The following is a 10,851-nucleotide window of genomic DNA, read 5'->3' as shown; positions in this document are numbered from 1 at the left end:
TCTAATATACATTTTATACCTAATTATTTATATTCCAATTCTATTTATTGGAATAAATAAATTTTAATTTATTTGTGAGATTATCAACTAATTCTAGTAAGTTTCATTGTGTGAAACATAAAATCAGCACATATAAATATAAAATATATAACTATATATAATATAAGAAAAAGACATGTTTTGCATTTTTCTGTTGTTACAGTATCAAAGGCAACTCTGTTTTAAAGTATTATTACATTATCTCTACCTCAGTGTTTGATAGAGTTGGACCTAAAGCTTTACTATTTGTAGATTTATAGCCTGTAGGCAAGAGAAAACACTGTGATTAAAACATTACCAATTTAAGGCCTAATAATGAGAAGAAACATCTGGACTTCTCCTGCAACTATGAACTATTTGGTGATAGAAATGCAGTAGTGTAACTTCCTGCCTGGTAGGATGGTAGACAGGCCAGGATATTAAGTAATCATGAATATGATCAATTTTTTCACCTTCTTGGCTTTAGTTACTTTTGAAATGTTAGATATAATAAGCAATTATATTTTGATAAAATACCTTCTAGTCTGAACAGTTATGACTGAACTGTTCATCTCTCTATGATCCCTTGTAACTAAGATTAGTGTTGTACAAGTAAAACAATCTATGCTGTCAGGGTAAGATATTCTGATTGGTCTGTTCCTACATGGAAGAAGAATAAAGGGTCACGTAGACATTTGTGCCAGTAAGACCTCACTTGGGAAAAAGTCAACTGCAAAAGGTTAGAAGTAGCTCTTAAGTAAGGCTTACTTTGAATCCATTAGCTCCACAAAGCTAATTCAGTTGGATCACCTTTGGACCTAGCAATAAATTATTGAATGTATGATCAAATTCCAAATGAAAAAGACTTAAAATTGTCATTGACAAAAAAATTTGCAAATGTGAGCATTAAGATGAACAATATATTTTTTTCCACTATTCACAGAATTTTAGGGAAATATGATCAGTAGCATTGTCAGGAACAATATAGTTTCCTTATTTCAAGTAGGCAACCGTGGATATAAGTCTGTATAAAGATTGCCTCATTAACTACTTAAATTTAGAAGATACTACATGCTTCAGCAGCACGTATTCCCAAATCACAATACAGAGATTAACATGGCAATTGCACAAGGATGATATGAAAATTTGTGAAGTATTCCGTATTTTTCATTCTCCAGATGCAAGAAATGAAAAACAGTTATTAAAAAGTTGATTACAAAATAACAAGTGTAACAACACACGTAATTCATATAATTAAATTTACTTTGACATCAGTGTATTAAATCTTCACCTCAGAAAGGCGTTTACATACCATAAACTTTACAAACTTTTGAAATTAGACAACATTGTCATTTTATCCCAAAGAAAAATAATATTAGGACCTAGGAAAAAAAGGAATCTAAAACTTTCTATATGGAATACAATCTGAAAGGACACATTATACAAACATAGAATATTTTAAAATATTCTTTTTCAGACAAGCACCAGAAATATTTTAGTTTCTGTACTATTCATTTAAACAGGTAAGTTAAAATTATATCTGATTAAAATTTCACAAACTCTGCAGAAATCATTATACATGTATACAAAAACTCTTGAATACATTTTGACATCCAATGCACACAATTCAATTGGAAGAATTCCACGAAATTCATGAATTTTTACAGTAAGTATTGGTGTTGCCAGACGCTGGTGGCTCAAACTATAAAAAGAATTTTGAGGTATTACCAGGTGTAATAGACTCAGACAGTCCTACCATTTTTAAAGGTCATGATAAGGTCTCTAAAAGAGACTATTCAAGTTAATAAAGGGCAGAGGATTGCCCAAATACTTTTACTCTCATATGTAAACTTGCCTAATCCCACACTGACTCAAAACAGAAAAGGAGGGTTTGGCACCACAGATACTGTAGCCTGGGTTCAGGAAATTACAGATAAAAGGCCTTACAAGGCCATTAAAGTCAATGGAAAACAAATGACAGGACTCTTAGACACAGGAGCTGACAGATCCTGTATAGCTGGAAAAGATTGTCCTATGGCCTGGCCAGTGCAAGAGACTTCTTCTTCCTTAATTGGATTAGGGATGGCTTCTAATGTAGCTTAGTCAGCTCAGAGACTCAAATGGGTATGTGAAGGGCAGCAAGGCCACTTCAAACCTTATGTTATCCCCAGCTTGCCCTTTTCTTTATGGGGCAGAGACATCATGCAAGGCATGAAACTAAAATAGGACAAATAGACTCCTCATGGAAGGAGCAAAATTTTTCATAGGGGCCACTGAGGAACAGCTTTATGCTGACAAAATAATATGGAAAAGTGATGATCCTGTATGGATTAATCAGTGGCCCCTAACTCAAGAAAAGATTCAAGCCATACAGGACTTAGTTCAAGAACAATTGAGTCAAGGGAAGAATAGAAAAGACTACCAGTTCATGGAATACTCCATTTTTTGTAATTAAAAAAGAAGTCAGGAAAATGGAGATTATTACAAGATCTAAGGGCAATTAATGAGACCATGCATGACATGGGAGCCCTTAAACCAGGTCTACCCTCTCCTGTTGCAGTCCCACAGGGTAGATACATAATAATAATAGACTTACAGGATTGCTTTTTTACAATAAAATTATAACCAGAAGATTCCAAGAGATTTGCTTTTAGTGTCCCTTCAGCTAATTTTAGACAACCTTATAATAGGTACCAATGGAAAGTGCTACCTCAGGGCATGAAAAATAGCCCTACCTTATGTCAACAATATGTGAAAAGGGCTATAGAACAAATTAGAGAAAAATATCCAGGGTCATATATTATTCATTATATGGATGATATACATATGGCCGATGAAACTAGAGAAAAGACAGAAAAAATATTACAGGATATGGTAGAACAATTAACAAAATTCGGTTTGATAATAGCTCCTGATAAAGTTCAACAGGAATGACCTTTAAATTATCTGGGAAAAGTGATTGGACATGATTATACTATGTCTCAAAAGACACAAATTAGAATAGATAAACTAAAAATATTAAATGATTTCCAAAAATTATTAGGGAATATTAATTGGATTCGGCCTAGTTTAAAAATAACTACAAGACAATTAGATCCTTTGATGAAAATGTTGGACGGAGACCTTAATCCTAAATCTACCAAGAAAATAACTCCTGCTGCATTATCCTGTATAAAATTGGTAGAAAAAGCAATGAATACAGCTAAAATACAGCAAATTAATATTGCACAAACATGGTCCTTTATAATTCTGGCTACAAGCTTTACTCCCACAGGATGTTTTTGGCAGGATGGGATACTAGAATGGATCCATTATTCCCATAACCCTGGAAAAATAGTTGCTTCATATCCCTATTTATGTGCTAATTTGATTTTAAAGTCTAGATTAAGAACTAGAGAATTATTTGGCCAAGAAATAACTAACATTATTATCCCTTATAATAAGAAACAATTAGAACATTTGATACCATTTGATGATGATTGGAAAATTGCTGTATTAACTTACACAGGTAAAATAAGCTTTCATATGCCCCAACATCCTTTGTTACATTTTTATACTGAAACCCCTGTGATATTTCCAAAGGTTTTGGTTACAGAACCTTTGGGCGGGGCATTAACTATTTTTACAGATGGATCTTCTAGCGGAAAGTCTGTGGTTTATTGCAGTACAAAACCACCATTAATATCTTCTGACCCAACTGTATCTGCACAACAGATTATTGCAGTTCTGCTAGCCTTTCAAAATTATTCAGAGGTTAACCTTTACACAGATTCCCGCTATGTGGTTTCCTTGCTTCCTGCCATTGAAACAGCTCTAGTTACTGGTCATTCTAAAGTAAAAGAGTAATTAATAAAATTACAACAGCTATTACAACAAAGAACGACAAAGGCATTTGTGGGACACATCATGGGGCATAGTAACCTCCCTGTACCTTTGTCTCAAGGGAACAAGTTAGCAGACATTAACTAAGGAAAGTCATGTAATGTCAGCTTTAGAAGAAGCTCAGGAAAGTCATAGACTACACCATCAGAATGCTAATGCCTTAAGAAAGATGTTTCAAGTGTCCTGAGAACAGGCAAGACAAATTGTAAGGGAATGTGAGGCATGCCCAGAAGTTTTTCATCCACAAAAAATGGGAGTTAATCCTAGAGGCTTAAAGCCTAGAGTTCTGTGGCAAATGGATGTTACCCATGTAACAAAATTTGGGAAACTCTGCTTTGTCCATGTTACTATAAATACTTATTCTCATGCTATGGTTGCTACAGCCCATTCTGGAGAGGCTGTGAAAGATGTTATTCAACATTTGGTTAAAGCCTTTGTAGACCTAGGAATTCCTAAGGGAATAAAAACTGACAATGCACCAGCATACACCTCCAATGCTTTTGCTAAATTTTGTGCACAATGGAAAATCGTGCACAAAACAGGGATTCCGTATAATCCCCAAGGCCAAGCAATCATAAAACGAGCTCATCAGACCTTAAAAACTCAATTGACAAGAATTAGACAGGAAGGAGAGAAGCAATACTTCCCCCATTACACTCTTAACCATGCTTTACTGGTTCTTAATCATTTCAATGCTGATGAGCAAGGAATAACCCCAATGATGAGACATTGGGGCATGGAAAAAACTACAACTTTTCCTTTACTAAAATGGAAGGATCTACTTACTGGAACCTGGCGTGGGCCAGACTTCCTGTTAACATCCAGGAGAGGCTATGCTTATGTTTTCCCACAGAATGCGGAATCCCCCATTTGGGTCCCAAACAGACTCATCAGGCCTTTCTCGGGCCCAAAAAAGAGACAGGAAGAAAATGAAAATACATCGGGAGAGAAAACTGGAGCAGAAGATAAAGACTCTCTCTATCACCACCACAGGCTAATTCAACAAAAACCGCAACACAACCTATATGGGGAAAGATCAAGAAGCTAGTTGAAAAGGCTCGGCACATTTTGTTAATGAGTTAAGTAAGGATGTTTCTCTAACATTAACAGAGCAACAAATTATTGATCCAAAATTAAAAAAAAAAACAAAAAACAAAATAGAGGCTTTGGAAAAAGTAGTCTTAAAGTTAGGGACTGAAGTCAATAATCTAAAAACCCAGCTGACAACTAGATGTCATCAGTCATTTAAATATGATACCCATTACCTTATAATGAGAGCTTAGATTGGGAAGTTACCAAAGTGCATTTACAAAAAATCTGGAAGGACAATAGCTTAATTCATGAGATAGGACAGCTACAGGAAGACATCTCAGCCCTTAGTCAAGCTCATTTGGAAACTGTGGGGATAAATTCTTTGGCAGCAGACTTACAGAGAGGATTACAAAGTCTTAATCCTTTAGATTGGTGGCACTACTTGGTTACATTTGCAGTCATAATACTAATTGTTGTATGTATTCTTGTTGTCTTTCCAGTCCTCTTCAAACTAGTCTTCTGATCCATCTTCTCTATATGAGAAGAAATTTCTCTGGCACATCTAATATATAAAAAAGTGGCAAATGCCATGCCTACTCTGGTGGAGTCTGCTTCGCATGGAACACCTGTATTCAGACCTGAGAATGGGGCTTCACAGAAGCCTATCTCTGAGAATGGGACTTCACTGAAGTCTACCTCAGAGAATGGGGCTTCAAAGAGGCCTATCTCTGAGAATGGGACTTCACTGAAGTCTACCTCAGAGAATGGGGCTTCAAAGAGGCCTACCTCCTGGAAAGGCTGGCAAGCCCCTGGGAAAGATGTGTTTCTATTCCTGTTTTTATTTTCTTCGCTGTATAGGAGTGCCTATTAATCCTTTACTGTTACTGCTGCTTGTTCTACTTACTCATGCTCAATGTTCCCTTATTCAAGGCTCTTTCTTAAAAGTGTTGATGACTTCAACATACGATGAGTGTCCAGAGAATATGACTAACTCACCAGAGTTAAGTGCTACCGTAAAAGCCCCTCTTATGGAAACTATTAGACAAGTCATAAGTAAATATAAAAGTATTGGGGGTTTCATGACATAACTTCAGCAGAAGGAATTGTTTGTAAGAGATTTACAGGAAGCTGTAGGCACGGCTAGAGCAAAAAGAGTGTATGGCTACTGGAGACTTCCCTTTAATCCTAAAGCATATACAATAGACTCATATAGATATCCTTTAGATAAGAAAGATATAGAGGGATATTTAGACCAAAAACTAAATAAGATTCTTAAAAAGTTGGTAGATGGTAGGTGGCAATGGCTTATCAGAGGAAAATGGTGGGATCCTCCATTATCTAGAGGACCCAAAGACTTCCCCCAGATCCATAGCCTTTTACAGGTGTGTATGATAAGGATGGCAACCATTGGGAAAACTACTAAGAAGAAAGAACTTCCTATTACTCTCTTTCATTTACTGAGAGACTTGCTAGATCTAGGTCTCCTTGTTACTTACTATCAAAGAAGGAACAAGAAAGATCTTATGAGACAGTTAAGGCCTCTATGGAGAAGAGTAAACGATTATGTGAAAGGGTTACAGAAAAGACACTATGAGCTTAAATTTGATATATGGCTAGATTTAACTAAGTATACTAAATATCATCATTTTGGCCACAAATTGGGGACCCTCTAAAGAATGGCAAAGAAGCCCAATTGCTTAAAAAAGATTTGAAACATATAAAGTACAAAACTAAACAAAAGTAACTATAAAGTACTAGAGTTCATGCCTTTCTGTCCAGCACCTTGCCCATGTGCTCTGGTTAATGGTTAATAGGTGATAAACATCAAAACCAATTGTATTTCTTAAAAATAGAGGTAAAGCCGAAAACAAGTGCCTATTGTCATAGCTGGTCATCCAAAAAACAAGATCAGGTGACCAGCTGGTGAACACCCAAAAATGAAGCTTTGCAGCAAGATTGTGTAATTTTTGCCCTTTCTCATGGAGACTTTTGCTATAAAAGCGTGTTATCCTCTGCAATAAATCACATTCAGCATTCATTCCTCTTCTGTGTGAGTTGCCTGTTTGCCATCTCCCCACCTGTTCCAGTACCTCCACTAGGTGTCCTCCATCGTCCCGACAGAGCCAGTCAGCGGCAGAGGTCCATTGTATCTTTGCTATCTCAATTCTCAGCAGCAAGAGGCCTTTAGTTTGGGCATTGGTATCTGTATCATGATGAAGTAAGAAAGAAGCCACTCTGGTATTATTCTGCATATATACACTGTGCAGGGTTGTCCAGCCATCTACAGTTATTGCATTTGCCACTTGAGCCACCAACTCACAGACAATGTCTAAGTGTCCACTGTAGGCTTTCTGATGAAGAGGGGTATACTCATCATTATCCCTAGTATTCACATGAGTGGCCCTTTTGGAAAGTAGTCTCCGCATTGTAGTAAGGTGAATATTTTCAGCAGCCCAATGAAGAAAGTTACTTGGATCCTTCTCCAATTTTTGTCTTGCAATTGATACCATTCCTTATTTTTTCATCTTGTTCCTCATCTTCTTAAGAATTGCCAAACCAGAGACTTTGAGTGCCAGTGGGAATGAAGTTTCCATGTATTTCCCTAATAATTCACATAGGTTGAACTGGTCAGAAAAATCTAGTGAATTTTCTGCATATCTGATTTATATCCTTTTTCCAATTTTACTATTCAAAATTATTCTAACTGGAGAGTAGGGAATTGATGGAGAACAGAGGAAAGATGTTCCTCCGTATTCAAAGGTACAGACTGAAAATGAGGACCAGTGATGTCTTCAAGTGCAGCTTATTCTAGGAATGAGAAAATATGAAATAATGCCCTCTATATAAATGGTTTGCGAAATGGCAGAGCAAAAAGTGAAATGATGCAACCAAAAATATAAAAGCAAAATAAATTAGGATAATTATAGAGCAATATATTATCTATGAGAACCATGAAATAGAGAAAGGGAGAGAGATACAGATGTGCAATGACCTAGCTAGCCACAAAATTCATGCCTCTAATCAATTGATAGAGCAAACAAAATTTTATTTTTTAAAAAAGATGGAAATAGAATTTATATATTTACTTGGAATTAGTAAATACATTTTAGTAGCCTACATAAAGAGACATAGCTTTGACCAAATTACAGACAAGAATCTAAATCCTTGCTAATTCTAGTAAATCCTTGGTAATTCTAGTAAATCCTTGGTAATTCTAGTAAAATTTCACTGAAATCAGTTGAATCACACTTTTCCTGTACAATGAAGAAAGACGTCCAAGCTAGTAAAGCAGCTAGAGAAGGCAGGAAGATTTTATCTGTGACAAAACTTTGTGGAAAATGGTATTGAGGATTTCTCACTGGTGATCCACTTGCACTGGAAGCATGATTCTGAACTATTGCTTGCTGATTCTGAACTATTGCTTTGATCATTATATTCTCCAAGAAGAAAAAATGAGAATTGATAGTTTAGGGCTACTAATACATTTTGACCTTCTCACTAAGCACCTTTAATCATCAAAATCACATGAAGAAAATAGACAGGCCTACTTTTTTATATGAACACAAGTGTCTTTTAAAAAACAAAGAATTTATGTAGTCATGCATAGGACTTTTATTTTACCAATGCCTCATACATTTTTTATAATGTTGGGTAACAATAAATAATGGATGTATTAGAAGGCTCTTAAAGCTCATATGTTCAATAGTGAGTTCTCTTACACTGTATCATGGTATTTTTTGTTTATGGTCTTAAGAAATTTACATAACTAACTTGAATTTCTGACAGGACAGTATCATCACTGTACATCTTGCTTCTATACTCTCAGTTTTACATTACTATCTAAGTATGTGCATTAGATAGTTATAGAGAAAAAAGTAGAAGCCACACTAGTGGCTCATGTCATTAATACTAGTTAATCAGAAAGATGAAATCTGAGGATTGTGTTTGAAAGCAGACCAAGAAAAAAAAGTCCATTAGATTCTGATTTTAAAGTAACCAGCAAAAACTAGAAATGGAGCTGTGGTACAAGCAATAAAATACTAGCCTTGAGAAAACTGAAATAAAAAATAAATTTTGTAAAAAGCTGTGTGTACATTAGGAAATGACCTGCTGTGTTAGGAGCCATTCCAGATGTGTAGAGGCTCTGAGTTTTGTCTACAGTTGTTCTGATAACAATAGTGTCATCTTCTTGGGGGTTAGAATATTCATGTGCTCAAGGACACCCTGAGGCCTTGGGCTACCCATTGTTGTGTGTGTGTGTGTGTGTGTGTGTGTGTGTGTGTGTGTGTGTGTGTGTGTGTGTGTGTGTGTGAGTGTGTTTGTTTCCCTCATTTTCCCCTGTCCACTTTGTGAGTGCCTGTCTGCCTATTCCTAATCTCGGATAGTGCCCCTTCTCCATTGCATACTTGCCTTTAGCCTCGATCAGGATCTGTAATCAATCTTAAATTGTCAGAGACCTGAATATTCCACTTTTCCTTTGGAGCCCAAATTCGGCTGTCCATATCTTTGTACACCTCCAGACGATTCTGGGTCAGCAGGCCAGCTGGCATATGTTCTCCCCTGCCTTTGGGGGGGCAGGGTCAGTCATGCGATGTCCTGTCATTTTCCTCAGCTGGGCCTCTGGCTGTACGTCCCACTCTCAGCAGTCTGGCAGTGGAGTAGGGGAAGGGTGGTTGCCAGTGGCTCTGACCAACTCGAGTTTGATAGCTCACTGAAGGCTAACCCAGCAAGGATGATCAGGGTTGACATGGGAGGTGAGGCCAAGGTGGCTTGGAAGTATTGGTCGATGTCTAGGAAATGTCAACATATCTTTTCACAGGTAAGTCTATCTTCCAACCCTAGCAGGGCCTCTAGACAAGTCCAGATGTCAGAATACAGAGGCACAGAGTTTGAGCTCCAGGGCCAGAGAACTAGGGGATGAGAGACTGGTATGGCCAGTGCCTCAATGTTCTGGGGCATTATCCTTGAACTGGCTATGTCCCCCTTGCGTAAGTTCTTAACCCAGTGCTAGCCACACACCGGCCACTTGTGCTGTGGAAGTGGTAGGAGCAGAGGTGAGATCTAGGATGATCAAAATCGGGATTTATGGCCTGAATGGGGTGTAGGGTGTCTTTAAAAAAGTCTTAGAGCTGGAACTCAGAGCTTGGCATTGTCCCTGAGCTTCCTTTGTTCAAAGCTAACACTCTAACACTTGAACCACAGCTCACCTTTCATCTTTTTTAGTAGCTGAGTAGACAGAAGAGTCTCACATACTTTCCTGCCTTAGCTGGCTTCAAGTTGCTGCCCTAAGAGCTCAACCACTTGAGTGGTTAGGATTTCTGGTATGAGTCTCTGGCAACTGCTAAGGATGTGTGTGTGTGTGTGTGTGTGTGTGTGTGTGTGTGTGTGTGTGTGTGTGTGTGTGTGTGTGTGTGTGTGTGTGTGTGTGTGTGTGTGTGTGTGTGTGTGTGTGTTTACCAGGGCTTAAACTCAGAGCTTAGGTGGTATCCTAGGTATCTTTAACTTGTTTGCACAAGGTTGGTGCTGTACTACTTGAACTACAGTAGCTCCACTTCCCATCTTTTTCATGATTCTTTGGAGATAAGAGTTTTTCCAGGCTAGCTTTGAATCTTGATTGATCCATAGGTCTCAGCCTTGAGTAACTAGGATTATAGGCATGAGCCACTGGCATCCAGCTGCATGGATGTCTTTTCCTAATCTCTTCTGTTCTAACAGCTGTCTACTTGCCCTGGCCTAGATCTCTGACCTCCACATCAGCTTCCACCAGCCCCTGACTGTGTGAAGAACATATAACTCAAACCTGATACCATTCTTTTTCCTCAGGGGAGGAGGTTATGTTTCATCTGAAGCCTGGGGTAGGAGGGGTAGCTGTAGATGGGTGCTCAGCTGGGAGAGAGGTAGTATGTTTTAGCCAAGAAA

The 10,851-nt window shown here is 37.6% G+C and overlaps 1 pseudogene; it reads left to right on the top strand.

Moving 5' to 3' along the window:
- The first annotated feature begins 1,089 nt into the window (after positions 1-1,089).
- On the top strand, positions 1,090-1,186 carry LOC138807526 (U6 spliceosomal RNA; annotated as a pseudogene).
- Positions 1,187-10,851: the final 9,665 nt, after the last annotated feature.

Source organism: Dipodomys merriami, unplaced genomic scaffold (genome assembly GCF_024711535.1).
Source record: "Dipodomys merriami isolate MVZ:Mamm:240054 unplaced genomic scaffold, mDipMer1.0.p SCAF_101, whole genome shotgun sequence".
Lineage (NCBI taxonomy): Eukaryota > Metazoa > Chordata > Mammalia > Rodentia > Heteromyidae > Dipodomys > Dipodomys merriami.
The sequence above is the reverse complement of the archived record's forward strand: the minus strand, read 5'-3'. Positions and strand labels throughout refer to the sequence as shown.